The sequence below is a fragment of the Pinus tabuliformis genome, chromosome J, assembly GCF_031772625.1.
Source record: "Pinus tabuliformis cultivar Carrire ecotype Pingquan chromosome J, CPIR1, whole genome shotgun sequence".
NCBI lineage: Eukaryota > Viridiplantae > Streptophyta > Pinopsida > Pinales > Pinaceae > Pinus > Pinus tabuliformis.
Window position 1 is genome coordinate 1,030,835,327 of NC_142295.1, and position 27,163 is coordinate 1,030,862,489.

Below are 27,163 nucleotides of genomic sequence, written 5' to 3' on the forward strand. Positions count from 1 at the left end.
AATTTTTTGTCTCTCTTGAGGTATCTTACTATAATGGTGTTGTCAACACTAGAAAGATATCTTGTTGTAATGGTGGTTCTAATGTTAGCACTAGCAAAGTTTTTGTTAAATTTTGGTTAAAAAAAATCGATTTATGCAATTATTTTGACAATCTATGTAAAAAAGTAAATAACATCCAATTATTTTGACTGTAGTCCCATTGATTATCATGAATTCACCAGTCTGAATACCATCTTCTACATACATATTATTATTAAACTTTTTGCATTATATCCCTCTTATATCTTGTTGTAATGGCAGTATTAGCACTAAAAAAATATCTTGTTGTAATGGTGATGTTAGTATTAGCACTAAAAAAATCACTAAATTTTGGTAAAAAAAAGTTTATCATTTATTTATTTTTAATTTGGGAAATTTTTGTTTTTATTTTTTTTGTTTTTAATTCTATTTTTATGCAGTAATATTTTTTTTGGTTAAATTTTGGTAGTAACTAGTTTTTGGTCGAATCATATGTATTAACCATGTTCTTTATGCTACAAGTCTAATTGTTGGGACAAAATTGCTCTTTCAAATAAGTTGCAAAAGCTATTTTACATCCATTGTCGCACCCATGTTTACACCCACTTTTACATCCCTTTTTGCATCCTATTTTTCATCTTCATTTGCTTCTTTTTTTGCATCTATCATTACATCTACTTTTTTTGTGACAAAATTTGTTCCATGTTTTGCACATACTGTTGTACCCACGTTTGCTTCCAATTTTGCATCCATCTTCACATCCTCTTTTGCATAAAATATTTCATCTATTTTTGCATCCACTTTTGTGTTGGGTTTTGCATCTCATTTTGTATCTTCTTTTGCATGTACTTCCATTTCATCCATATTTTGCATCCAATTTTGTTTCTCATGTTGCACCCATGTTTGCATCCACTTTTACATCCCTTATAGCATCTTGTCTTGCATCTAAGTTTGCATATTTTTTTGTGTCTATTATTACATCCACCTTTTTTGTGCTATTATTTGTGCCATATCATATGCCTATCATTGCAACCCACATTTTCTTCCACTATTGCATCCATATTTGCATCCTCTTTTGTGTCCAAGTTTGCATCAAATATTGTTTATGTTTTTTGCATCCCATTTTGAATTTACTTTTACTTCCACTTTTGATTTGTCTAGTTTTGCAACTAATTTTGTGTTCACTATTGCACCCATGTTTGGGCCATGTTTACATCCCTTTTTTCATCCAAGTTTTCCTCCTTTTTGCATTCAAGTTTGTGTCCCTTTTTTTTTACATTCATAGGAGTATCCACATTTGTTTCACCACAATTCATGCTAAGTTTTATGCCTACTATTGTCCCCATGTTTTCTTCCACTTTTTCATCCATGTTTGAGTCCTATTTTGTGTTCAAGTTTGTATGAACTATTGCATCTACTTTTTCATCCACTTTTGTTCAATTTTTCTGTCTTGTTCTGCATCTACTTATGTTGTGTCCACTCTTCATCCAAATTTACGTCTATTTTTACCCCCATTTTTTTGTTTACTTTTGCATCCATTTTCCAACACACATCATATCTTTTGCATTGATTATATTTCTTATGACATTGAAAATTATGAACAACTGATGACAATGTCAATAATTATAACGATGATGATAATGAAGATGATGACGATGACATGAATTGCGATTGTTATGATAATGACAATGATGATAAAGGCGATGGGAGTTACAATGACAATGATGATGATGCTAATGACCTTGGCCATTCCTCCCAATTTTTAAATGTTATCATGGTAAAAATCATAATAATTATCTTTGGCGTCATCTTCCAAGTCATCATCATTTGATCATCGTTATCATTATTTTCATCTTGGTCATAATCAAGAACAATAATGGCATGAATGATGATTATGATGTTCATGATGAAGATGAAAAAAATTATGATAAAACTTATATTAGTTATGATGATGGGGATGATGACAATTATAATGACGATGATAATGGTAGTGATGTTGATGATCATCAATCATTTCTAAAAAATAAAGTGGTTATTTTTCTTTCATATATCATGTGTCCTAAGGTTGGTGATATTTCTTATGATACCTATAATTATGAACAATTGACGACAATATACAAAATCATGAGGATGATGATGATCATGAAGAAGACATGAATGGTGATTATGATGACAATAATGATCACATTGATGGTGGTGATGATGGCAATAATGAAGATGATGACCCTCCCTCTAAACTAGCGAGGTACTCATAATGAGACAAAAAGTACTCTCAAGTTGAAATATTCATATAAGAAGGGATCTAGATTGATAAGCATCAATGATGATTTACATCATCATAGCCAAAATTTTCAAAATAGTAAGGCCTTGACTAACAAGTTTATCTCTCCATTAGATCAGAGCACAATGTTGGGAGGCATAAATTTGGACACCACTGCCTTTCAAGGCACTTACCCCACCAAGATGTTTACCAGGTATGTCCTCACATGATCATTTCCTAATCCACTATCATAATATTTGACACCAGAAAATCTCAATCCTCATGACTATTCTTATCTTGGATTAATGTACTTGACTTATGGCGATTAGTCCTAGTCAATGTCCAAATTCTCAAAGAATATTGGTCCCAGATGTTTATCCAATCCACCATTATCCCTACTAGTGCCTTTACTAGGCTTACGATTGTTAATCCTAGCCATAGTACATGACACATGGATAACATGGTGTCTACCCTCACTCCCTCTCAACCAGGGAGGAAACATCCACAAGCATAAGATTTTCTCAAGAATACCCATCATTTTCGTAGAGAATAACATCATTAATTTTTTTTCATCACATGACGACTTTATGATTAAGCATTCATAGATTTGTGGCAAAATATTTCCCCTTTTGTATTTGTGATGAAATACAATAAAAAAGTGAAAGCCAAAATCATTAAACATACACTATATTGATTTATCTAAGTCTAAACTCTAAGGTTGAAGTGAAAATTCATGTAAATCTTATATCTATGAGTTGTGCCAAACTTATGAAAACCTTATTCCCTAAGTCCTATATATAAGAAAATGAAAAAGAAAGAAAAATAAGGGCCAATAAATGGTAACTCATGTATTCACTCCCTCTTTGGAAAATATATGAATATATACACTCCTAGTCACACTTGATCACATGTATGTGATGGTTAAATCATGAATTCTTCTTATCTCCTTGCATTTTCACTTCATCATTTAAGCACCTAATTGAGGATATAAGGAATGTTTGTTTCCTAAGGCTTTCATGTCTACTCTTGGTTTACTTATGTCACACTACTGTCAATTTATGTGACAGAGTGAAATACATAAGTTTGTGGAGTTATTATAGAGGTGTACTGAGTTCGTAACCACACACACATGTATTACATCTCATTGATCCACATGTGTGGGTTGGAGACTCATTTCTTGACAACTTTAGTGGAGACTACTTTGTGGCTTTAATGGTATAGCTTACAAAATATCTTGTTAAACATTTCGATTCATTCTTTCTTTTCCTCGAGACACTTATAATATTGAAGTCACTCCCAACAATCCATGGAGATGGGGAGTATAAATTACTTGTGTTAGAAATAGAATTGAGAAATAGAGGTTTTCCATTTGCGATATTGGAGTCATAGACAATTAATCTATTAAGACCAAGATTAATGGGGACAAAGATCTATAAAGGACAAAGGAAAACCTATTTTAACTTTATTGTTTTATTAGCCTGGTTCAAGATGAACATTTCAAGATATCATGAAGAACATAATTAGTTTTATTGCATTAAGAAAACCCAAGCACATTCTATAACTTAGCAAGAAAGAGATGTATAACACCCATCTCAGCAACACGACACATGACATTAAGTTACTTTACTATATATAATTTAAACTCCTATCATAAAATCACAAATTTAGCATGAATGGAATGTTTAAAATCCATTTTTATAAAAACAAAATATAATTTTTCTTATAGAAAAATATACCAAAAACTAAATATATTTTTCTAGAAAAAAAAATATACTAAAACTAAATATATATTTAAAAAAAAACTAAAACATAAGCAAACTAGAATTTGAATTTGACATTCTTGGTCACTTTTGGAAACATATGGTGGAATGTAATCTCTTTATCCTCATCTTTAGCTTTTTCCTAAAAAATAAAAGCATACAAAAGTGGGAAAGAGCCATAAAGCATGGGGAATCTTTTTCCTAAGCACAAAAACATCTAAAAAGTGGAAAATTCCTTTTTTATATGAGGAAACATTATTCACCCAAAAGATTTTTCCCAAATTGAACTAATGAGGAATTTTGGAAATCTTCATAGCCTCCACTTTCCTATATATTAGAGGCTTGGCCATTGAAAAAATGATGGGAATTTTGTATTGTCACGCTCTTGAGATCTGTCTTGAGAGGGAGAGTTTTGGAGCTATGAGTTGGGGGAGGTGATGTTGCAACTATATCTGATTGTTGTAACTTTCCTCCAACTCCTTTATTCATATAGATCAGTTGTTCTTCCTTCCATATGTTTCTATTCATTCTTTACTTCTTCTATTTAACTAATGTATGCATGGGTTTTTGGTTTATATTTATTTATTCAATAATATTTATATGTTTTTTATAGTTTTGATTATTAAGATATTATGTTGTGAAGGTTGCTTTATTCTCTCTCTTATGTGTAGGACCAAGCTTTGGAGCTAGCTAGGAGCGCTTCTTGGCTATACGAAAAACTCCAAGAAGACCTGCATGCGAGGACTCACAAGAATTCATTCTCTTTTTCTTAATCTATACTCTACATCTTGATCTGCTAAGAATCCTAAGCCTTAGAACAACCTTTCTCTTAATTGGTTTGTCCTAGGTTTCTGAGATAAACTGAGAGGGTTTTGTTTTCATCTAACCATGCATTAAATCCTACAGCAAAATGATATTTAGAAAATTTAATATATTTCACTATGTAAATGAACTTAGTAAAATGAACCCATAGAGGTGGTCATAAATGGAAATAAAAGTAAAACTCTAAACAAGAAGCCAAAAGTGGATTTAACCATGGATGAAAAATTGGGAGTAGAATTGGATGTTAAACTAGCCATCAAAACAATATGCAAACAATGACACAAAAAGGTTTTTAAAGTAAAATTTAAAAAGGGTGCAACACTAGACACAAAGAAGGGAACAAAATAGGGCATATGAAAGGATACCGAATTGGGTGAAAACAAGAATGCAAAAATGGACACCAAAATGAGGATGCAAAGAATGGTGTAAACTTAGGATGCAAAAAGGATGTAAGAAAAGAAACAAAACAAGATGCAAAATGGGACTAAAAAATGGTGAAACCAAGGATGTCAAAGATGATGCATAACTAGATGAAAATTCCAACTAAAATGTAGGTGCAAAATGAGATGCAAATGTGGACACAAAATGTGGCAGAAAAAAGGATGCAAATTTGGAAGCCAAAAAGGATGAAAAACTAGATACCAAAAAGGATGCAAATTTGGACATAAAAAATGGTGCAAAATTGGAAACAAAAGAAGAAAAAATGGTGCAAAAATGGGCATAAAAATGGCTCAATTTTGGATGCAAATTGAGATGCAACATTGGATGTAAAATGATGCAACAAATCATTCAAAACTTGGTGCAAAAACAAATGCAAAAGTAGACGAAAAAATGGCTCAAAAGTGAACGTAACAATAGACACAAAATGGGATGCAAAGGTGGATGCAATATATGGTTCAACATAGGATGCAAATTTAGATGCTCAAAAGGATGAAAAATTGGATGCAAGAAATGGTGTTAAAAATGATGCTAAATTGGATGCAACAAATGATGCAAAATTAAATGCAAAATATGGTGCAAAATAGGATGCAAAAAAGGGAGATAAATAAAATGCAAAAGTGGATGCAAAAAATGGTGCAAAAATGCATGCGAAATTTGGCACTAAATCAGATTCAACATATGGTGCAAAATTGGATGGAAAAGATGGTGTAAAAAAAGGCACAAAAATTGGCACAAAAATAGATGTAAAAATAAGTACAAAATTAGAAGCAAAAGATGGCATAAGACCAGATGCAAAAATTGGCACAAATTGGATGTAAAAAAAGGCGCTAAATAAGATGTCAAAGATGGTGTAAAAATCGATGCAAATTATGACACAAAAATAGAAGCAAAGAATTCCACAAAAGAGGAAGCAAAAAATGATGCAAAAATAGATGCAAAAAAAGGCACAAAACTAGAAGCAAAACCTGTTGTAAAACCAAATGAAAATCTTGGTGCAAAATATGATGCAGAAAATGATGGAAAATTTGGCGTAAAAAAGATGCAAAATTTGGTGCAAAAAGGGACGTTTTAAAAATTGTACAATAGAGCCAGATTTAGCGCCAGGTTGCTCATCCCAATTGAGAAAAAAATGCACTAGAATCTGGTGCTAAATCTGGCGCAAATTTCCTGTTTTGTTGTAGTGAAAGCAGATCACTGTGTGTATTTTAAATTAATTGGTGACCGTGTTATTTATCTGGTCTTGTATGTGGATGATATGTTGCTGGTTGGAAATGACAACGAAATTATCCAAGATTTGAAGACCTATTTTTCCTCCAAATTCGACATGAAAGATCTTGGTGCTGCAAACTATATTTTGGGCATCGAAATTAAAAGAGATTGGACAAAGAGGAAGCTCTATTTAAACCAAAGGAAGTATGTCGAGATAATATTGCGGAGGTTTAATATGCACGATAGTAAACCGGTGAAGGTTCATATTCCTGTAGGTGTAAAGTTATCTGTTGAACAGTGTCCCAAGACACGAGAAGAGGAAGACAACATGTCCCATGTTCCATATGCAAGTGCAGTCAGTAGCCTAATGTATGCGATGGTCTGTACTAGACCAGACATTGCACATGTAGTGGGAGCATTGAGCAGGTTTATGTCAAAACCAGGGAAGGAGCATTGGACAGCAGTGAAGTGGGTTTTCAGGTATTTGCGTGGCACTAATGATTATGGTTTGTGCTACCAAGGAAGACCGGGATTGGATAGAGTGTTGGATATTTGTGGCTTTGTTGATGCAGACTGGGCTGGAGATCTGGATCAGAGAAGATCTACAAGTGGGTATGTGTTTAACCTGTTTGGAGGTGCAATCAGTTGGATGAGTAAGAAACAATCTATAGTTGCACTATCAACTACAGAGGCAGAATACATGGCAGCCACTCATGCAAGCAAGGAAGCAGTTTGGTTACAGAGATTGTGTTCAAGTATGGGGTTAGTACAGGGAGTTATAAGGATAGACTATGACAGCGAAAGTGCAATTTTCTTGGCAAAGAACCCTGCATAGCATTCAAAGACAAAGCACATTGATGTTCAGTATCACTTTGTGAGGGATATGATAGAAGACAAAAGGGTGTTGCTGGTAAAGGTGGACACTTTGAAGAATACTGCAGATGCATTGACAAAATCTGTGAACTCTGAGAAGTTCTCTTGGTGTAGAGAAACAATGGGCGTTGCAGGGCTGGATAAATGACTAAGCTCTCTTGTGGCCCCCTGTGGAAATAAAACAACAAGTGGGAGAATGTTGGGTTGTGTTATATTCTTTCCATGACTAGCCCACGTAGTTAACCGGGGGGCAGATCCCCCCCTTCGTTGCACTAATTTTGTAACAAGGGGAGTCACAGGGGGTTTGAGGGTTGCAAGTAACCACACTCAAAATTTTGGTTTTAGACCCTATGTTAGGTTGGGCGGACCTACCTATGGTTTTGTGCATGATTTTCGCACATGATTTTGGATGTGATGGTTTTCGGTCCATGGTTTTGGACGCAATGGTTTTTGGTCCATGGTATTGGATGCTTCGGCATGTATAAATATGTATTATAACATTGAAAGGAACATAATGAAAAATCAAGCTGGTAGTCCTAGTTTTGGGATCCAGGGGAAAATCTCTCTGTATATGTGTTTTATGCGTTATGCTCTCGCATTATTTATTTTCTGTGTTTTAGAATTCATATGCAGGTAATTTCTGTACAGGGTTAAAACCTACAGAAAGTTGAAAATCCATGGAGACACCTCTAGCAACCAACTAGAGGAAGGAGGATGCCACTCCAGGTGAAAAGTGGATTCTACCATTTATCGGAAGTTAGTGGTTTCACTTATGTATCTTGTGAACACAAGACCAGATATGTGTTATGCAGTCAACCAACTGAGCCAAGTTATGGTTAGGCCAACCAAATTATTTTGGAGGGCACCTGTTTTATGGTACCTCAGAGGCACTGCCCAGTTTAGACTATGGTATAGACAGACAGACAGAGTGAAGTTGTATGGCTTTAGAGATGTAGATTGGGCAGGAATTCCATCAGAACGAAAGAGTACATCAAGTGGAATTTTCATTTTTGGGTCCACAATGGTTTCCTGGTATAGCAGGAAGTAAATATTTGTGGCACTCAGCTAGGAAAAAGCAGAAAACATGGTTGCAAGTCAAGCAACATTTGAGGAGATCTGGATGAGAAAGATACTTGTTGGATTGTTTGGTCAAATGATGGATCCAATTATGATCTACTATGATAATCATAGTTGCAACAAGCTCTTTGAGAATCATGTTTTTCATGTTCGATCCAAGCATATAGATATTTGGTATCACCATTTACGGACTATGTGCAAAGGCGAATAATGTTGTTGCAATACATTTCAACAGAGGAAAAAGATGTTGACATTTTAAAAAATGAATTGTAAAGAGAGAAGTTCTAGTTCTACAGGTGCAGGAGAGGGGTGTTTGATAATCCCTTTCTTGCTGAGAAGGATTGTTAAAAAATGCAGCAAGAATTTCTCAATTTGATTTTTCCTTGATTAAATTGAGAAAAATCGAATTTCCACATCAGCAAACAACTTGGATTGTGTTAACTTGTGTGACATGGCTTGTGTCACCCAGTTTACTCAGTAAATTCAAGTTAGAGGAGTTAGAGTTCAGTTCAGCATGTGTGATTACTAATTTGTAGCAATCAAGGTCAGTGATCTTAGGTTGTTTTCAAATAAACTAGCTCCAACTTTTGGAGGAACTAGTGGAAGGTCAGTTAAGCTATGGGACTTCAGTCAAACTCAGTGATAATCTAGTTAACTAATCAATCAACCCAAAATAGCTAATGCATGCAGAGAATTTGAGTTACGCAGTTGAGGTGGATATTCCAAGGCAGTGTAACATCAGTTGTAAACTAGTCTTGAGTGTACAAGTGTTGCATGCAATCAAAGGATCAGCCTAAAGGAATTGTCCAATCAATTTGAGTAATTTCATAAATAATAAGGGCCTAATTTCTCAAGGAACAATGCAAGGAAACAGGAGCTCAAGTAGAGGAAAATTTGACTAATTCTGGGTCAGAGCCTTTCAGTGAGCAGAGAGATAGGTTATGCACTTGCAAGGTGTGCTCAGTTGAGAAAAGAAATTGTAATACATCTCTATTCTTTTGATTTAATGCAAGCAAGAATTGGGGTTTTTAGCAGTTTTCTTTCCCCAAGAAAAATACTTGTTGCATGTGTGTTATTTCTTATTGCATGTCTAAAAATTTTGTTCTAGATTGTGAATTAATGTCCGCATAGCAGTAGAGTAGAATTGTGTCTTGTGATTTTGATTAAAACTTCATGAGATGTTGCAAATCTACATCGTAATTTCTACAAGCTTGTCTCTAAAACTACTTCTACAAACTTATTTCTATTATTTTCCACTCTAAAAGCATCAATATGGATGAAAAATAATATAATGATTCAATATGAATTAGCTAGTAACTATTATGGTCCATATCTTGACAACCCATCTAACCCCCACAATCCCTATAAGCTCTATAGTATTTGTGTTAATAACCCATATAGTCATAGTGATATTATTCCTCATGTCTGGTATAAGGCTTATGGTCCTTGAACTTATGCTAATATCCCTTATAAAATTATTTTTGACACATGATCCCCATCTTAGTAGCCCATAAACCCATATGGACCCCATATTAATGACCCATTTTCCTCTCATGTTAATTATCCATAGAACCCCTATAATCCCTATGCTACTTTTCTAATAAAACCATATTAATATTTATGGTTATCCATGTTTTATTAAATTGTATGGTTCTTGCTATAATAACACTTAAGTGTTATGAACCATGCATCTAAAAAATGATAAGAAGGAAGTAATTATAGTCCACTTCGAGGGGGAAATCTACTTATACAATGAATACAGTGTATGAGACAATATATAATGATCCTAAGAGTATCTCTCCTTGGTGCGTATATATATATATATACACACACACACACACACAAAAGAGAGAGAAAGGATACAATTACAATGAAAGGGTACAAAAAAAGGTTCTAGTTGACCTCCTAATATAATCAAATTAACTTAATGAATGCTTATTAGGGCCTTAATATATACCCAAAAAAAAAAACTTTGCCCTCAAATCTTGTAAATGAGGGTGTTTCTTCAGCCCTCAAAGCTTGTAAATGAGGGTGTTTCTTGATGAACCGCTCATTTTCCCATTTAGCTTCTTCTAGAGGCATATTCTTCCACTTGATTAGGTATTCCATAATGGTTCTATTTTGAAGAGATATACAATGTTGACCCATAATGTTTTTTGGTTCAAGAATTAACTTCCATTCTTCATCAAATTCAAACTCATATGACACTTATCAAATCTTGTGCATAATCTTGTAGGATCCATAAAATTATGGAGCTAATTTATGATTCTTCTTTTTCTTATGTGTAGAGTGCTTATAAGGTTGTAGTCATAGAAATTCCCAATCACCCTCCTCCAATTGTCTTTCACATCAATGTTGGTCTAATTTTTTAACCATCATGCTTTGCACCATTTGAAGGTTTTCCTTAAGAAATTTCAATTTTTTTTAGCCTTCTCCATATGTGACTCTATTACCTATACTTTAGACTTATCTTGAAAAAATTATGAGGTACTAGGAGTTGGATATCCATTAAGAGCCCCAAATGGGGCCATTTTAGTATATGTATCATAGGTACTATTATACCACCATTCTGCTAGAGGAATCCACTTCATCCATTGAGATTCCTTCTTTGAAGAGTAACATTGTAGATAACCTTGTAAACCTTTGTTAACTATTTCTATTTTACTTTTGTTTTTGGATGATATTACAAACTCATCACTAGTGTTTTTCCACTCATATGCAATAAATATTTCCAAAAAAATCCTTTGAAATTTGGATCTTTGTCACTTATTATTACCTTGAGAAGAACATGAAGTCTATGGATTTCCTTCATGAACATTTTTTCCACTCAAATTTCTATGTATGTACTTTGAATGCAGTAAAAATGTGTATATTTTTTGAGTCTATCAACGAGCACAAAATATAATATTTACCTTCATATTTTAGTAATCATGTAATGAAGTTCACTAATATCTCTTTCCATATTTTATTAGGTATGTGTAATATGTTAAATATTGTAGCTCGGACAAGTGTTCTAGCCTTGAGAGGTGTCATTGAGGCTAGGAACATGGAGGATTAAATTCTCTCCAAGCCCATGTAATTTTTCCTAAGTTTCAACGAAGGAAAATATCTTAATTATGCCAAATAGTGATTATTTTTAAATATTCCCTAAGTCTAAACTTAGGGAAAGTGGATAATTTTTTATATTATTTGGGATAAGATATATTTGCTTCTACAAGCTTATAGAAAGTTTATAACATGATCTTAGCCATTGATTGGATCAAGTGAACTTATAGTCATGTCCATTCATTTGTGAATGGAATATTATAAAGAAAGATGGATGGGAAACATTAGAGACACTTCAAGTGGGTGAATTTTCAAAGAGACACCAGGATGGTTTCAACAATATTGATTGAGAATAAATTTGTTGGAGTTTATTCTTCACAAATTTTTCCAATTTCTGAGTGATAGAAGGAAGTTGAATTTTTTTTTTATAAGGAGACCAAATTTGCTAGTTTGATTTTGCCAGTTTACTAGTGTAAATTTCCAAATCAAATTCCTAGAGGAAATGTGAGTTTCAAGAATGGCTGACCAAGTTTTCAGTGGCATTGCAAATTTCCAGGAAGGTAGTGCGAATTTCCAAACACTGTCAGATTTCCAATGTAAATCACTGGAGGCTACCAGGGTGAGTTCCAGAGGATAGTGTGAATTTTCTAGAAACAACTGAGTTGATCTATAGAGGGAGACAATTAAATTTCCTATTTTTATTTGGTCATAAGTGAAGATAAAAATAAATCGGAGCTTAGCCAATGTCAGGAAAGAAGTTGTAATATCTCAATAGAAGTTTTTTTTGAAGATATTAATATAAACCCTTGGATCTAAAAATGATTTTTACCCACATTAGGGTTTTTCTATGGACATTTGTCCAAAAATAATTGTGTTCATTTTTGTGATTGGTTTCTTGCATTTTTTGTTGTAATTTTTTTTGTGAATGGTGTTTCTCATGCTATTATTCATTACTTCTAACAAAAGAATTAATTTTCCATGAAAAAGTATTAGAAAGTAATTAACAAGGTTAATAGCACCTTTTGGGTAACTAAGAATTTTGCATGGTATTAGAACAGCAGCAATGTTGTGGCTATTTTTATCTGAGCATGAGGCTTTCGAAGGAAAAATCAAAGGTTTTAATGCAAACATATCTCTTCATATTTATTGGAGTTTATTTTTCGAGGGTTTCAGAAATTAGGACAGACTTTATGGTGCATCGAAATTTGGTATCTAGAAATCCATAATTTTATTATTTTTGGAGGAGCATGGTCTAAAGGAATATGCAACGTGTGTTTTGGTTGTGCCAACATATTTGATGCAATTAGCTACCTACCACAAGAAGGATGTCAAATCTAGGCATATTATTCAGGACAGGTTCAAGGAACATATCATACCCCATATTACAGAATTAGATACATGTAAGAAGATGTGGGGTGTTGCTCTGAAATGGGGCACTAAAGGCTTCTTGTCAGCTTACAAGAACCTCCCCCACTCCAAAGCTTATATATTCCCAAGATCTTGCTTATGATTGATAAATGCGGAATTAAAAGAACTTGAAATAGGTGTGTGCTTGTGTTTGTTTTTAGACTATTCAAGTGCTTAGGTACATTTGCTTATGCTGATGTAAAACACACATAACAGTAAAATGTAGCAAATGAACAAACACATAAGACAACAATATAATATGGAGTTCACCTTGATATCTTGGGCTACGTCTCCTTGAGCTCTAATCAACTTGACCAAGCTCTTTGGGATTATCGTAATCTTTCTTTTACTAGTTCCACACTCAACTCCATTGGTTTACAACTGAACCTATGGGTTTAGAATACCATTTTATCCCTGGTCATTTGGCCCTCTGGCTCTCGACTCTTAGCTCTGACTCTGGCTCTCGCTCTTGGCTCTCGCTCTTGGCTCTCGCTCTCGACTCTGGCTCTGGCTCTTGGCTCTCGCTCTGGCTCTCAGCTCTGGCTCTGGCTCTCAGCTCTGGCTCTTGCGAGCTTCTGGTTTTGCTTGACCTCCAAGCGACCCTCTGCTTTTGAGTCACCCCGACTCCGCAAATTGCCTCCTTTGGGCTTGCACTTATCATTCAAGCATCTCTGAGCCTCTTGGGCTTCTCTGTGCTTCTCCTGATCATAACTCTGCCTCTCTGTGTTATCAGTGCTTCGCTCGACCTCCAAGCGAATCTCAGCAACCTTCAGCCCCCCTGTCAATTGAGCTCTCTGTGTTTTTGTAACACATCGGTTACAGTCCTTCATCATTGAAGAACTCGAATGTTTCATCACAAGAATCAGTTTGCAATTAGAAAGAAACCGACGGGCAGGAAACTTGGTCGTTGGCCTTCCTCCTACAGAAATACCACGTTCGAACACATAACACAATACATAGGAAAACTGATGAAAAACACATCATGGAGTGTTTTTCCGGAACTCAAATAATATAGAATCGCCCCTATAAACCTATCGGGTATGTGTTCTTAATTGCTCATCGCAAATCACATTGCCTATGGCCAAACACCACATACATAGGAATACATTGAAAATATGAAAATCTGGACTTCAAATAATATGCAATCGTGTCTATAACTCTATCGCGTCCGCGCCCTGATCGCAAATCGCAATCATTGCAAGCATGTGTCAACGGCCCTTTATGTGATTATGATCGTTGATCGCTGATCGTCGATCGCCATATCGGCACATCGCATATTGCAATCGCAACAACCCAATGGAATGTGTCGGCCGATATATATATCGTCGATCCGATATATATCGTCGATGATGATCGCCAATTAGCACCTCCGAAATGCGATTAGCGATCTATTCCTGGTCGTTGATCTGCTCCTCAATCCGACGGTCGATATGCGATCGCACATCGCATATCACAAATCCTCGAGCCAGGCCTCTTTCCCTTCAAAGATCCAATCCGATATGTCTTATGGATCCAATAAGGGTTCTAGGCTGCGGAATATAGTTTTTCAGGTCCGCTGAAAGCCTTCATGCCTGTGTTAAGGCCTTCCCTTTGGCTTTTTGTGATGCGATATAATATTGCCCGATTTCCTTTTTGACCAATCAAACAAGGCCACGTGGCCCAATCCCGGCCTGCCATGTGTCAGTTGTGGATTTACCTGTGAGCCTATACCAAAAATCAACATTTTCAATATAGTTTGAAGATTAATGAAATTGTCTCCTTTTCTAAGGACATTAGACAATTTTCATTTTACAATAACTCCTTCATCCGGAGTCTGTTTTGGTCCATTCAAATTGCATTAGATTCAAAATTAAGAGATCTCTGCAATGATACTATTTCCAGGAGCATCCTTTGACTCATTTTCCTCTGTGAAGAATATTTTTAGACTTAGAAGTCTATTCTAGATCCATTTTGGATCAGGTCTCATCCTAAAGTTGTTCAAGAATGATACTATAAATAGGAAATTGATCCTTAGAGAGAAGCTAAGGAAAACCAAATAGAAAAAGGGAGAAGGTGTGGTTGGTTATCTCACCAAGATCAGACCTGTTAAGGACAAGTTAGTTGTTGTTGGAGAGAAAATAGATGATGATAAGCTCATGAGAACTACTCTAAATGGGTTCTTAAATAAATGGTACATGTTTGTTTAAATGATCAATGGATGACAAGTCCTACCTTATTGGGGTTATTTGTGGAGTGACTTCACTCAGGAAGAGCCTAGGTTGAGCCTTGTTAGTGGAAGCAACACTAAAATATAAAAGTGTGAGTATAATGAAAATGTTGCTCTTGTGTCCACTTGGGGTAGCTCAATCGGCAATGGTCGTAGAAATGAATTCTTGCCAAACCGGAAGTCTTGGGCTCAAATATTATGCTATCCCCCTTGATCGAGGTGAGAAGTTGGACATGATGAAGATGTAGTCCTACCAAGCTTACAAAAAAAAATGTTGCTCTTGTAGGTAAGGGAAAAACCAAGAAAGGCCCAAGAAGAGGGCCTAACTCCAAGGGAGAAAAGAATAAGAAATAATTGAGTAAAATCGAGTGTTTTAGATGCGGTCAACATGGACACTATGTCATTCAATGTCTAAACAAGAAAGGGTAATAAGAAGAAGAAGCAACAAATAACAACTTCAATGGATATTAATGAATAGCCTTCAAGACTAGAAGATGAATTTGATCTCATAGCTTATCTATCTAGCTCAACCACCACAGGAGTATGGTATATTAACAGTGGGGAATCATGTCATTTCACAATAGTTAGAGAGTATTTATCCAACTATAAAGTAGAGGAGATAGGATTCCAGATTCAAATAGGAAATAAATTCAAGTTTACTCTAGTTGGGAGAGGGATAGACACATTTTAGAGGGACTCAGGAAAGAGTATTCATGTTACAAATGTGTTGCATGTTCCAGGTTTGGGAATGAATCTGATTTCATTTTCTTCTCTTTACAATAAGGGGTATGGTTTATACTTTCAAGGATAAAAGGTGTACATAAAACACTAGGATTGGAAGTCAGTAAAGGATATTGGGGTGAGAAGCAACAAGTTGTACATGTTGTATTTGGACGCTCCAAAGACGCTAGTTAATAGTAGCGGTAATAATGATATGGGAGAGTTATGGCATAGGAGGATGGGTCATATCCATCATAAAGAACTTAAGTTTCTTAGAGAGACTGTGATGGGTGTTCCAGAGGTGAGTACAGAATATGATGACATGTGTAAAGGGTGCAAAGGAAACATTTCCAAGGAGTGATAGTAGAGCCAAGGGTGTTCTAGGCTTGATACAGTCTGATATTTTTGGTCCAATGTACATAAATTGTCTCAGGGGTTATGAGCATTTTGTGACCTTTATTTATGACTTCTCCAGGAAGACATAGATTTAATTCTTAAAGGCGCATGAGAAAATATTCAGTCACTTCCAAGAGTTTAAGGCTCTTGTGGAGAATTCGACATGCAAGAAGATTAAGGTTCTTCTGACAGATAATGGGAGTGACTATAATGAGAAATCCTTCAAGGATTTTTGCACCAAGGGGGGCATTAAGACAGAGTGGACAACTACATACAACTCGCAACAAAATGGGGTTCCAAAAAGAAAGAACATAAAAATAGTCTGAGTAGCAAGGGTCATGCTATATGATCAGGATATGTCTAAGTATATTTTGGTAGAGGCATATAGCACAACAGTTTATATTTATAATAGGATCACACACAAGGATTTTTGGCAGTATCACATATTGTCACATTCCAGATGAAAAATGCACCAATCTAGATGTAGTTGCAGAGAAGGGATATTTCATTGGGTACAAGGATAGATCTAAGGCATACAAGATCTATATTCCAATGAATAGGAAGATCATCATGAGACAACAAGTAAATTTTCAAGAGGTGAAATCCTTCAAGAGATCTCGTGAGTTTTCAATAGTTGATCGGATTCAGCCAGCAGAAGCTCCAATGGTTGAATAAGAATCTTAGGCTCACGGCACAAGTACCAATATAGTGACTAGTATGGGCATAGCTATAGGTGGTGATGAGAGTTCACATCATGTGGAGAAGAAACAGGATGAGGAGCTTGAAGTTCCATCCACGACGAGTGGGAGAAGTGTTGGGTGGACAAATCACTTCTTACGGACAAGAAGGATCTCCCCAGATTTCCAACAAAACCTAGTAACAAACATCAAAAGAATTGCTACCTTTCCTTAGACTATAACCAAAACATAAAACATGTAGTATGCGAAGAATCACTTACCTATTAGCGATGTGCTTGTAGAATCCCTTTCAGTGCTTTCCACAACCAACTTTTACTCAATGCCTTAGATACTTTCCCAATTCTTTCCATAGCTTCTTCATGATGCTCCAAAAGAGATCTGCATAGACAAAAACATTTAAAGGGATCAAAGCATCTCACATATAAAATCAAAGGTAAATGAAATCCCTAACTTAACATACAACATATAGTTGAATCAATAATCAGTTATAAACTATGCGAGTGATCAAGGAATCTCGCAAATAACATAAAAATAGATGCAATTAGGAAAGAACAACTACTTTGTATTGAATTCAAAGGAGAAAAAACTTACAACCTAGTTACCTTGATATCACAAGCCTCTTCCAATGGTCTTTGTTCCTTCCCTTGATGACAAGCTCTTCAGACCCAAAATCAGTAGCATAAGTTTACAAACTTAAGTCTCTCCCCTTCCTCTAGTATTGTGCTCAATTTATAGGCAAGAAGAGGATGTTTCTAGTTCCTCTTCTCAAGGGATATGATGCATAAGGGGACGAGATTAGTTCCATGAACCATGGGATGAGGCACAAGTATGTAGTATTTCGAGGTTTCTAATTTGGATAAGATTCCTCCATCAAATCTTCTAGAATTTGATTTTTTATTTTTACTTGCATGAATAGGATTGTGCAGTTTATAGTGGAAGACAGTGCGCAGAATTATGCATGCCACAATGGTAAAAATTTCACATGCACAGGTAATGTCTAGGAAAACTGTGCAGATACTCAAAATTGGTTTTCAAGTAGTGCAACCCAAAATTCCTCTTGTCCCTGGTATTGTTTTACTTCAAGCTTCATAATGGATTCACTCGAGACACTCATCAAACGACAAGAGATATGAATCGACAGTCATGGTGACAAAATTTAGTGTAACAGATTCCCCTTAAAGTGCAAAGCCAGAAAATATGTTTGATGACTGAAGCACTTTATCATGTCAAAGGTTTGGATCAGAGACCAATTGGTTGAAGACCTGAAACAAACAATCAAGGATTACCATATCATGATTTCATATAAACATCACTGAGGTAGGCATTCCCATACTCAAAGTACAAGTATCTCAAAGAATCAGTATGGAAATACATCTGAAGATCCATGTCAATAGAAGACACAATATGGATGCAGCCATCAATGGATCTATGTTTACAATCATGAATATTTAATAACTCCACGCATCCTAGATGGATGAAACTAGATCCAAGGTCTTGATCTCCATATCTCGATGTACGAATCTAACCATGCGAGTAAATTCCTTGAAGTCAAACATGGTAGAAACAACCTAATTAACAGTCAATGATGTAAATTGTTAACAGGTGCGAGAGAAACCACCAATAATAACAATGGCTCTCAAGGTACTCGAGTACAATTATGAAGTGTGATTAAATGCCTTGAAATCGAACACTTATAGAATCATTCAATCGAAGTTCATTGATGAGAACCTATCATTGAAGGCGAGAAACCTATTGTTAAGGCATACAAGCTCCAAGGTACTGAAGAATGTTTCTAGATCAACTTCCTAGATAATGAGTTGAAGTCGATAGGAATTAATATGTCATAAGAGGGCCTACGACACGAAACTCATGTCAAGTTTTGAAGAACAAATTTGGAGTGATCTAGGACTGACTCGGGGATGACCGACACGATTGAAGGTTATGATTTGCAAGGTAATTTTAACTGAGGTTGAACTTCTCCTAAACATATTAGTGACCCGAAATTTTGACAACTTAGTAGAATTTGACTAAATAATAAGACCCAAAACCAACTAAAGACTTTCAATGGGGTATGATCAACTGAGAGACAAATGGATTTCCCAACCCAGACACAAAGGTGATGGAGTGTCATGTTTCAAGAGCGACATACTACCTTTTACAATATAAAAACAAGTGTTTCTTCCCAATTTTCCCCCACCATTACTAGCAAGTACCTCTTTATTTTTACACAAGCTTGAGGAGGATAACATATGCTTGTCATATAAGCTATTCCTTTGGTTGAGTCCTTCATAGCATTTTTAACGAACCCTAGTAAGGAGTGGTTTGGCCTTATCATGACTAAAGAGTCTTGCACTATTTACATTTTATGAGTCCAGTGAAGGGTTAACTCGATGTTGTTTTCACATTTAAAGAGTTTGAAAAGACACAAAAAGGAAACTCATGCAGTTCCTTCAACATAAAGTTTTAATGAGCCCGAAGAAAGTAAAGCTCGGTGTTTTTCATTTTTAGGGAGTTAGGAGAAAAACATAAGTAAACTCTGAAATGTCCTTTTTCGTAAATTTAGTCTCTCAAGCTTGGAAAAGGGTAAAATAATGCAGGAGAGAACTCTTTTGACTATGATTAGTCAAAGTATACATTTTTCATAAATATTCCACATGATCTGTAAAACAGGTAAGCTTATATCAAGCAAACATTTTTTTCATTTTCTTTAAACAGTTCGAAGCAAACAAGCATACTCGTAAATATTTTCATGTTTAGAGAGTCAGAAAAGAGCTTAAAGGTGACTCCAGTATTTCTCCTTTTCATAATTTTTAACAAATCTAAAAAAGTGATAAAAGTGTACTCATATCACCGACTTTCAATTTAATTAACGAGCAGGAAAAGACGGAAATAACTCGGCATTTTCATGTACGTTTTACAAGCATGAAAAGGTAGCAAAAGAATCTTGGGATTTTCATGAGTTTAACAAGTCTTTTACAGTGTCAACCTCATTAAAAAAATGAAATAGGTCCATATGAGGATGGTTCTTTTACTGTGTCAGCCTCCTTAAAAAATGAAACAGATCCCTATGAGGATGGCTCTTTTACTATGTCAACCTCATTAAAAAATGAAACATGTCCCCTATGAGGATGGTTATTTTATTGTGTCAACCTCGTTAAAAAAATGAAACAACACATCTGAGGATGGTTCTTTTACTGTTCCAACCTCGTTAAAAAATGAAACAGGTCGTTATGAGGATATTCTTTTACTGTGTCAACCTTGTTAAAAAATGAAACAAGGTCCCTATGAGGATGGCTCTTTTACTATGTCAATCTCGTTAAAAAATGAAACAGGTCCCTATGAGGATGGTTCTTTTACTATGTCAACCTCGTTAAAAAATGAAACAGGTCCATATGAGGATGGTTCTTTTACTGTGCCAACCTCGCTAAAAAATGGAATATCTCATTATGAGGATGGCTTTCTTATTGTGTCAACCTCGTTAAAAAATGAAACAGGTCCCCATGAGGATGGTTTTATTACTATGTCAACCTCGTTAAAAAATGAAGCATGTCATTATGAGGATGGTTCTTTTACTGTGTCAACCTCGTTAAAAAATGAAATAGGTCCCCATGAGGATGGTTCTTTTACCTTGTCAAACTCGTTAAAAAATTAAACAGGTCCCCATGAGGATTGTTCTTTTACTTTGTCAACCTCGTTAAAATATGAAACAAGTCATTATGAGGATGGTTCTTTTACTCTGTCAACCGCGTTAAAAAATTAAACAAGTCACCATGAGGATGGTTGTTTACTGTGTTAAGCTCATTAAAAAATGAAACAAGTCACTATGAGGATAATTCTTTTCCTATGTAAACCTCGTTAAAAAATGAAACAAGTGCATGTGAGGATGGTTCTTTTATTGTTTCAACCTCATTTAAAAAATGAAACAGGTCCCTATTAGCATAGTTCTTTTCCTGTGTCAAGCTCGTTAAAAAATGAAACAAATCCTCCCCTAATTAACTCAAGTCTTTCACTTGATCTCGTAAATGAAACTTGATTTCATGTGCCTATTAGAAACCAACATTCTACTCAGGCGAATGAAACAAATCTTTGGGGGCATGTGCCTATGTCTTTATGTTGGGGGCATGAAAACTTATCTCAAGCATAGTTTTTCTTTGTTTCAAGCTTGTGTAAAAATGAAACCACTCTCAAGCATAGTTTTTCTCTATTTCAAGCTTGTATAAAAATGAAACCTACCTCGAGTCCATTTCGGTTATTATTTTCAAGACTCATTAAACTCATGAAAATCTCGAGCTTCTTTTGCTATATTTTCATGCTCGTAAAACATACATGAAAATGTCGAGTTCTTTTCGTCTTTTCTTGCTTGTTAATTAAATTGAAAATCAGTGATATGAGTATACTTTTGTCACTTTTTCAAACTCTTTAAAAATTACAAAAAAGTGAAACCCTGAAGTTACCTTTAAGCTCTTTTCTGACTCCTGAAATATGAAAAGATTGTTGAGTATGCTTGTTTATTTTGAAATCGTTAAAGAAAAAGAAAAAATGTTTGCTTGATATGAGTGTACCCCTTTTATGGATCATGTAGACTATTTATAAAAAAGGTATATTTTTACTAATCATGGTCAAAAGCGTTCTCTCCTGCATTATTTTTACCCTTTTACCAGGCTTGAGAGATTAAATTAACTCTTTTGACTATGATTAGTCAAAGTATACATTTTTCGTAAATATTTCACATGATCCGTAAAAGGGGTAAACTTATATCAAGCAAATGTTTTTTCGTTTTTTTTAACGAGTTCGAAGAAAACAAGCAAACTCGGCAATATTTTCATGTTTCGAGAATCATAAAAGAGCTTAAAGGCGACTCAAGTATTTTGCTTGTTCATAAGTTTTAACGAGTCTGAAAAAGTGATAAAAGTGTACTCATATCACTGACTTTTCAATTTAATTAACAAGAAGGAAAAGACGGAAAGAACTCGGCATTTTCATGTACATTTTACAAGCATGAAAATATAGCAAAAGAAGCTTGGGATTTTCATGAGTTTAATGAGTCTTGAAAATAATAACTGAAATGGACTCGAGATAGGTTTTATTTTTATACAAGCTTGAAATAGAGAAAAATCATGCTTGAGAGTGGTTTCATTTTTACACAAGCTTGAAACAAAGAAAAACTATGCTTGAGATAATTTTTCATGCCCCCAGCATAATGACATAGGCACATGCCCCGCAAGCTTCGTTTCATTCACCTGAGTAGACTATTGGTTACTAATAGGCGGATGAAATGAAGGTTCATTTACGAGATCAAATTAAAAGTAGATTTAATTAGGGGAGGATTTGTTTCATTTTTTAACGAGCTTAACATAAGAAAGAACTATGCTCATGGAACCTTGTTTATTTTTCTAACGAGCTTGATACAACAAAAGGAACTATGCTCATGGAACCTTGTTTCATTTTTTAACGAGCTTGACACAAGAAAAGGAACTATGCTCATGGGTGTTGTTTCATTTTTTAACGAGCTTGACATAGGAAAATAACTATGCTCATGCGGACCTGTTTCATTTTTTAATGAGGTTGACATAGTAAAATAACTATCCTCATAATGACCTGTTTCATTTTTTAACAAGGTTGACACTGTAAAAGAACCATCCTCATAGCGACCTATTTCATTTTTTAATGAGGTTGACACAGTATAATAACTATCCTCATAATGACTTGTTTCATTTTTTAACGAGGTTGACGCAGTAAAAGAACCATCCTCACAGATGTTTTTTCATTTTTTAACGAGGTTGACACTGTAAAAGAACCATCCTCATAGGGACCTGTTTCATTTTTTAACGAGGTTGACATAGTAAAAGAATCATCCTCATGGGGACCTGTTTCATTTTTAACGAGGTTGACACCATAAAAGAACCATCCTCATAGGAACCTGTTTCATTTTTTAACAAGGTTAACACAGTAAAGGAATCATCCTCATAATGACTTGTTTCATTTTTTAACAAGGTTGACACAGTAAAAGAACCACCTCATAATGACATGTTTCATTTTTAAATGAGGTTGACAAACTAAAAGAACCATCCTCATGGGGACCTGTTTCATTTATTAACGAGGTTGACACAGTAAAAGAACTATCCTCATGGAACTTGTTTCATTCTTTAACGATGTTGACACAGTGAAAGAACTATCCTCATAATGACTTGTTTCATTTTTTCACGAGATTGACCCAGTAAAAGAAACATCCTCATAATGACCTGTTTCATTTTTTAACGAGGTTGACACAGTAAAAGAACCATATCATAATGACCTATTTAATTTTTTAGCGAGGTTGACAAAGTAAAAGAACCATCCTCATGGGAAACCAAAGCTTTTGGGTCCAATTCCTAGTGAAGTCACCAATTTATTAGGTGGACAAGAAGGATCTCCCTGGATTTCCAAAAAAACCTAGTAACAAACATCAAAATAATTTCTAGCTTTCCTTAGCCTATAACTAAAACATGAAACATATAGCATGCGAAGAATCACTTACCAATTAGAAATGTGCTTGTAGAAGTCCTTTTAGTTCTTTCCATAGCCAGCTTTTACTCAGTGCCTTAGAGGCTTTCCCAATGCTTTCCACAGCTTCTCCTTGATGCTCCAAAGGAGATTTGCATAGACAAAAACGTTTGAAGGTATCAAAGCATATAGCATATAAAATCAAAGGTAAATGAAATCTCTAACTTAACATAAACCATATAGTTGAATCAATAATCAGTTATAAACCATGCAAGTGATTAAGGAATCTAGCAAATAACATCAAAATATACGCAATTAGGAAAGAACGACTACTTTGTATTAAATTCAAAGGATAAATATCTTACACCCTGGTTGCCTTAATGTCACGAGCTTCTTCCAATGGTCTTCATTCCTTCCCTTGATGACAAGCTCTTCAAACCCAAAATCAGCAGCATAAGTTTACAAATCCAAGTCTCTTAGGCCCAAAAAAGGGTATAATAATGCAGGAGATAACTCTTTTGACCATGATTAGTCAAACTATACCTTTTTCATAAATATTCACATGATCCGTAAAAGAGGTAAACTTATATCAAGTAGAACTTTAAAGGGTTATGTTGGCATTATGAGATAAGTGTTGTCCTTGATGGCAAACCTCACTGATGACAACTCATAGTACAGAAGGTCAGCAACAAGGAATTGATGATCAGACAGAAGGTCAGCAGCAAGGAATTGATGATCAGACTATAAGAAGAAGAGAAAGTTTATACACGCAGGTTCGTTAAGCCCAAGTCGCGTGTACACGCAGGTTGGCTTCAGCAAAAGCGCGTGTATGTGGAAAGGTTCCTTTGGTCCATGGTGGTTAGTCCTTGGAAGTTGTGCCTATGATTTCGGACCATTGTGTCTCGACGGGCGTGTCGATCCCTAGTTTTGAAGTTGATGGTATTATGTTACTATGGTTTTGGCTCTTGGTATTGAGCTAGGCCTAAGACTATATAAGGAGAAGAAGATCATTAGGCAAGATCATCTTTCGACAAGGGCTTGAATATCTAAGAGTGAAAGAGATCTGATTTGCAGGTGCTGGGTTGCTTGATCTAAGCCAAGGAGAGATCACATTGGTTGATGGAAGACTAGATCTAAGGATAGATCGGGATCTAATGGTTTGAAATGCACTATCATGATATGGTTGATTATGCTTATTTCTAGATCTGCATATTGTCGCAATGCTATGTTCTGGGTCTAACTAATGTCTGGTACAGCTGCAAATTGAGAAAGTTTATTTTTAGATCTGTACGCAGGTTGGCTTCGGTAAAAGAGCGTGTATACGCGGGTTTGGCTCCTTGAAGTAGCGTATATCTTTTGAAGCTTGTTTTTGGGTTTACAGTGGGGTCTGACAGTTATTGCAGAGTTCTGTAGTCTGCTCTGTGTTCTGATAACTGGTGATTGACAGGGTTCAGTGGTTCAGTGATTCAGAGTTTGGTTGTTTTATGCTTCAATGATCTGTTGTGGAAATTGAATGAATTGTGGTCTTCAGATTGTAATGTTGTGCTTCAGGAATATTCAAGTCTGAAAATGTATGAAACGTGGTACCTGGAGGTGAGAAGATTGTAGGCAAGCACCTACGTACTAGTATCTAAGCTAGTACAAAAGCTAAAGGAGATCTTTGGAGCATTGTAGCAGGTAGCAGCCTGCGTACTAGTAAATGGATCGGCTAGTACAAGAGCAAAGGGGGTTGGAGCTCCCTTCCAAGGAAGTTTGGAGAACGAGAGAAGGTTGAAGCCTTCTGCAGGTTGTAGCCTGCGTACTGGTATAAGACTGCACCAGTACAAATATTGTAAAAGGATTTTCTTATTAAGAAGAAGATTGAGATGACTTGCAGCAGGTGGTTTTCACCCACATTGGGTTTCCACCTTATATCTTTGTGTTCATGTGTGTGGCTCTTGTGTGATGCTCTGTTCTGTTATTCTGCACCTGTTTACTGTTAATATGCTTAATAATGATCTGATGCATTTACTGAAGATTAAGCTAACTGAATTATAAGATCTCTGGGTATACGCGAGTTTCATTAGACACAGTAGCGTGTACACGCGGGTTCACTTAATTTAAGTAGCGTATATGTTTCTGAGTATGAAATTGAAAAGATTGATTGATCTGATAATACTGATTCACCCCCCCTCTCAGTATTATTTCCAACAATTGGTATCAGAGCAGGTCCTTTGACAGAAGCTTGATCGCTTGAAGGAGATCCATGGAACAATGGGAAAGAAGCTTAAAAAGAAAGCTCATAAGAAGAAGAAGACATCTCAAGAGATCTATGACAGTGGGAGAGTCGATTGGGGATTAGGTATAAGAAGCTCTTCAGATTCAGAATCAGATTCAGAATCATTATCAGGTATGAATGTATTATCCTCTGATGTTCCTGCTATATTTCCTTGTGAAAGTGATGGAAGTGATAGTGAAACTACTGAACATGCTTTTATGGGTGAGCAAGAAAAGTATCATATAGAGGCATTATTTAGAAGGCTTACAGACAAAGTTAAAGATCAACAAGATCTATTGAACAAAAGGGAATGTGCTTTCAAAGAAGAAGTTACCGAACTAAAGGCCCAACTAGAAGAAGGAAACAAGGTAAGAAAGCTTCTCAAGGACAAGGAAGACCAATGTCAAAAATTGCAGCATGAAGTGACATCATTAAGAAAAGAAGTCAACGAAAGAAGCACAACCATCAAGAAACTCAAAGATAGATCCAGCTACTATGAAAATCTTGAAGCTACAATCCCCTCACTAAAAGGAGATCTTGAAGAATCAAAGAAGCAGAATACAGATCTACTCCAAGCTATTGCAAAACAAGAAAATGAAGTCACCAGCTTAAAATCTCAACTAGAATGTGCTTTCCGAGTTCGTGAAATGCAGCAGGATCTGAATGAAGAACAAGAAAAGGAGATTCTCAAATTGAGGCATCAGTTGGAAGAAGGAAGGAAAGATGGAGAAGACATGAAGAAGCAATGTCTAGAAAAGGAGGAACAACTTCAAGTTGAGGTAAATATCTTGAAAGGTAAAATAGAAGAAAAGGATAAGCTTTTACGATTTCAAGATAGTTCTAAAGTCTTGGATGATATTCTTAGTAGTCAAAGGTCTCCTGCTATCAAGACTGGTCTTGGTTTCCATGAATCTGTTGAAGGTGAATCTAGTTCACAAGGTGAGGCAAGGAACTCTAAAGAGAAATCCAAAATGATCAACAAGGAGATGAAAGGTCAATCTCATCATCAACCAAGGAAAGAAAGTCTTCAAAGAAAATCTTTTACTCCTCCTATGAATAATGTTGAATGTTATGTATGTCACAATCTTGGACATGTTGCAGCTAGATGTAGAAGAAGAAGAGTTCAAGACTATTATGCGGACAGGTCATCTCAATCAAGGTACTTTAATGGATATTGCTTTGCTTGCAATATGTATGGTCACAAAGCTGCTGATTGCTACAGGAGGAATATGAAACATGTAAGATGTTATACATGCAACAAGCCTGGACATATAGCAAAGGAATGCAGGAACAAAGGATGGACATCACACCAAAAGAAGAAAACCTCATCACACTTGAAGATATGGAGGAAGAAGGAAGTACAGTCAGCACAATGTACTGAGACACAGCACAGCACAGACATATCAGACTCAGGGGGAGCTGAAGGTGTAAAACTTCAGTGTTCTGAATCTCATACGCAAGTTCCTTAAATGGAAGTCGCGTGTATACGCG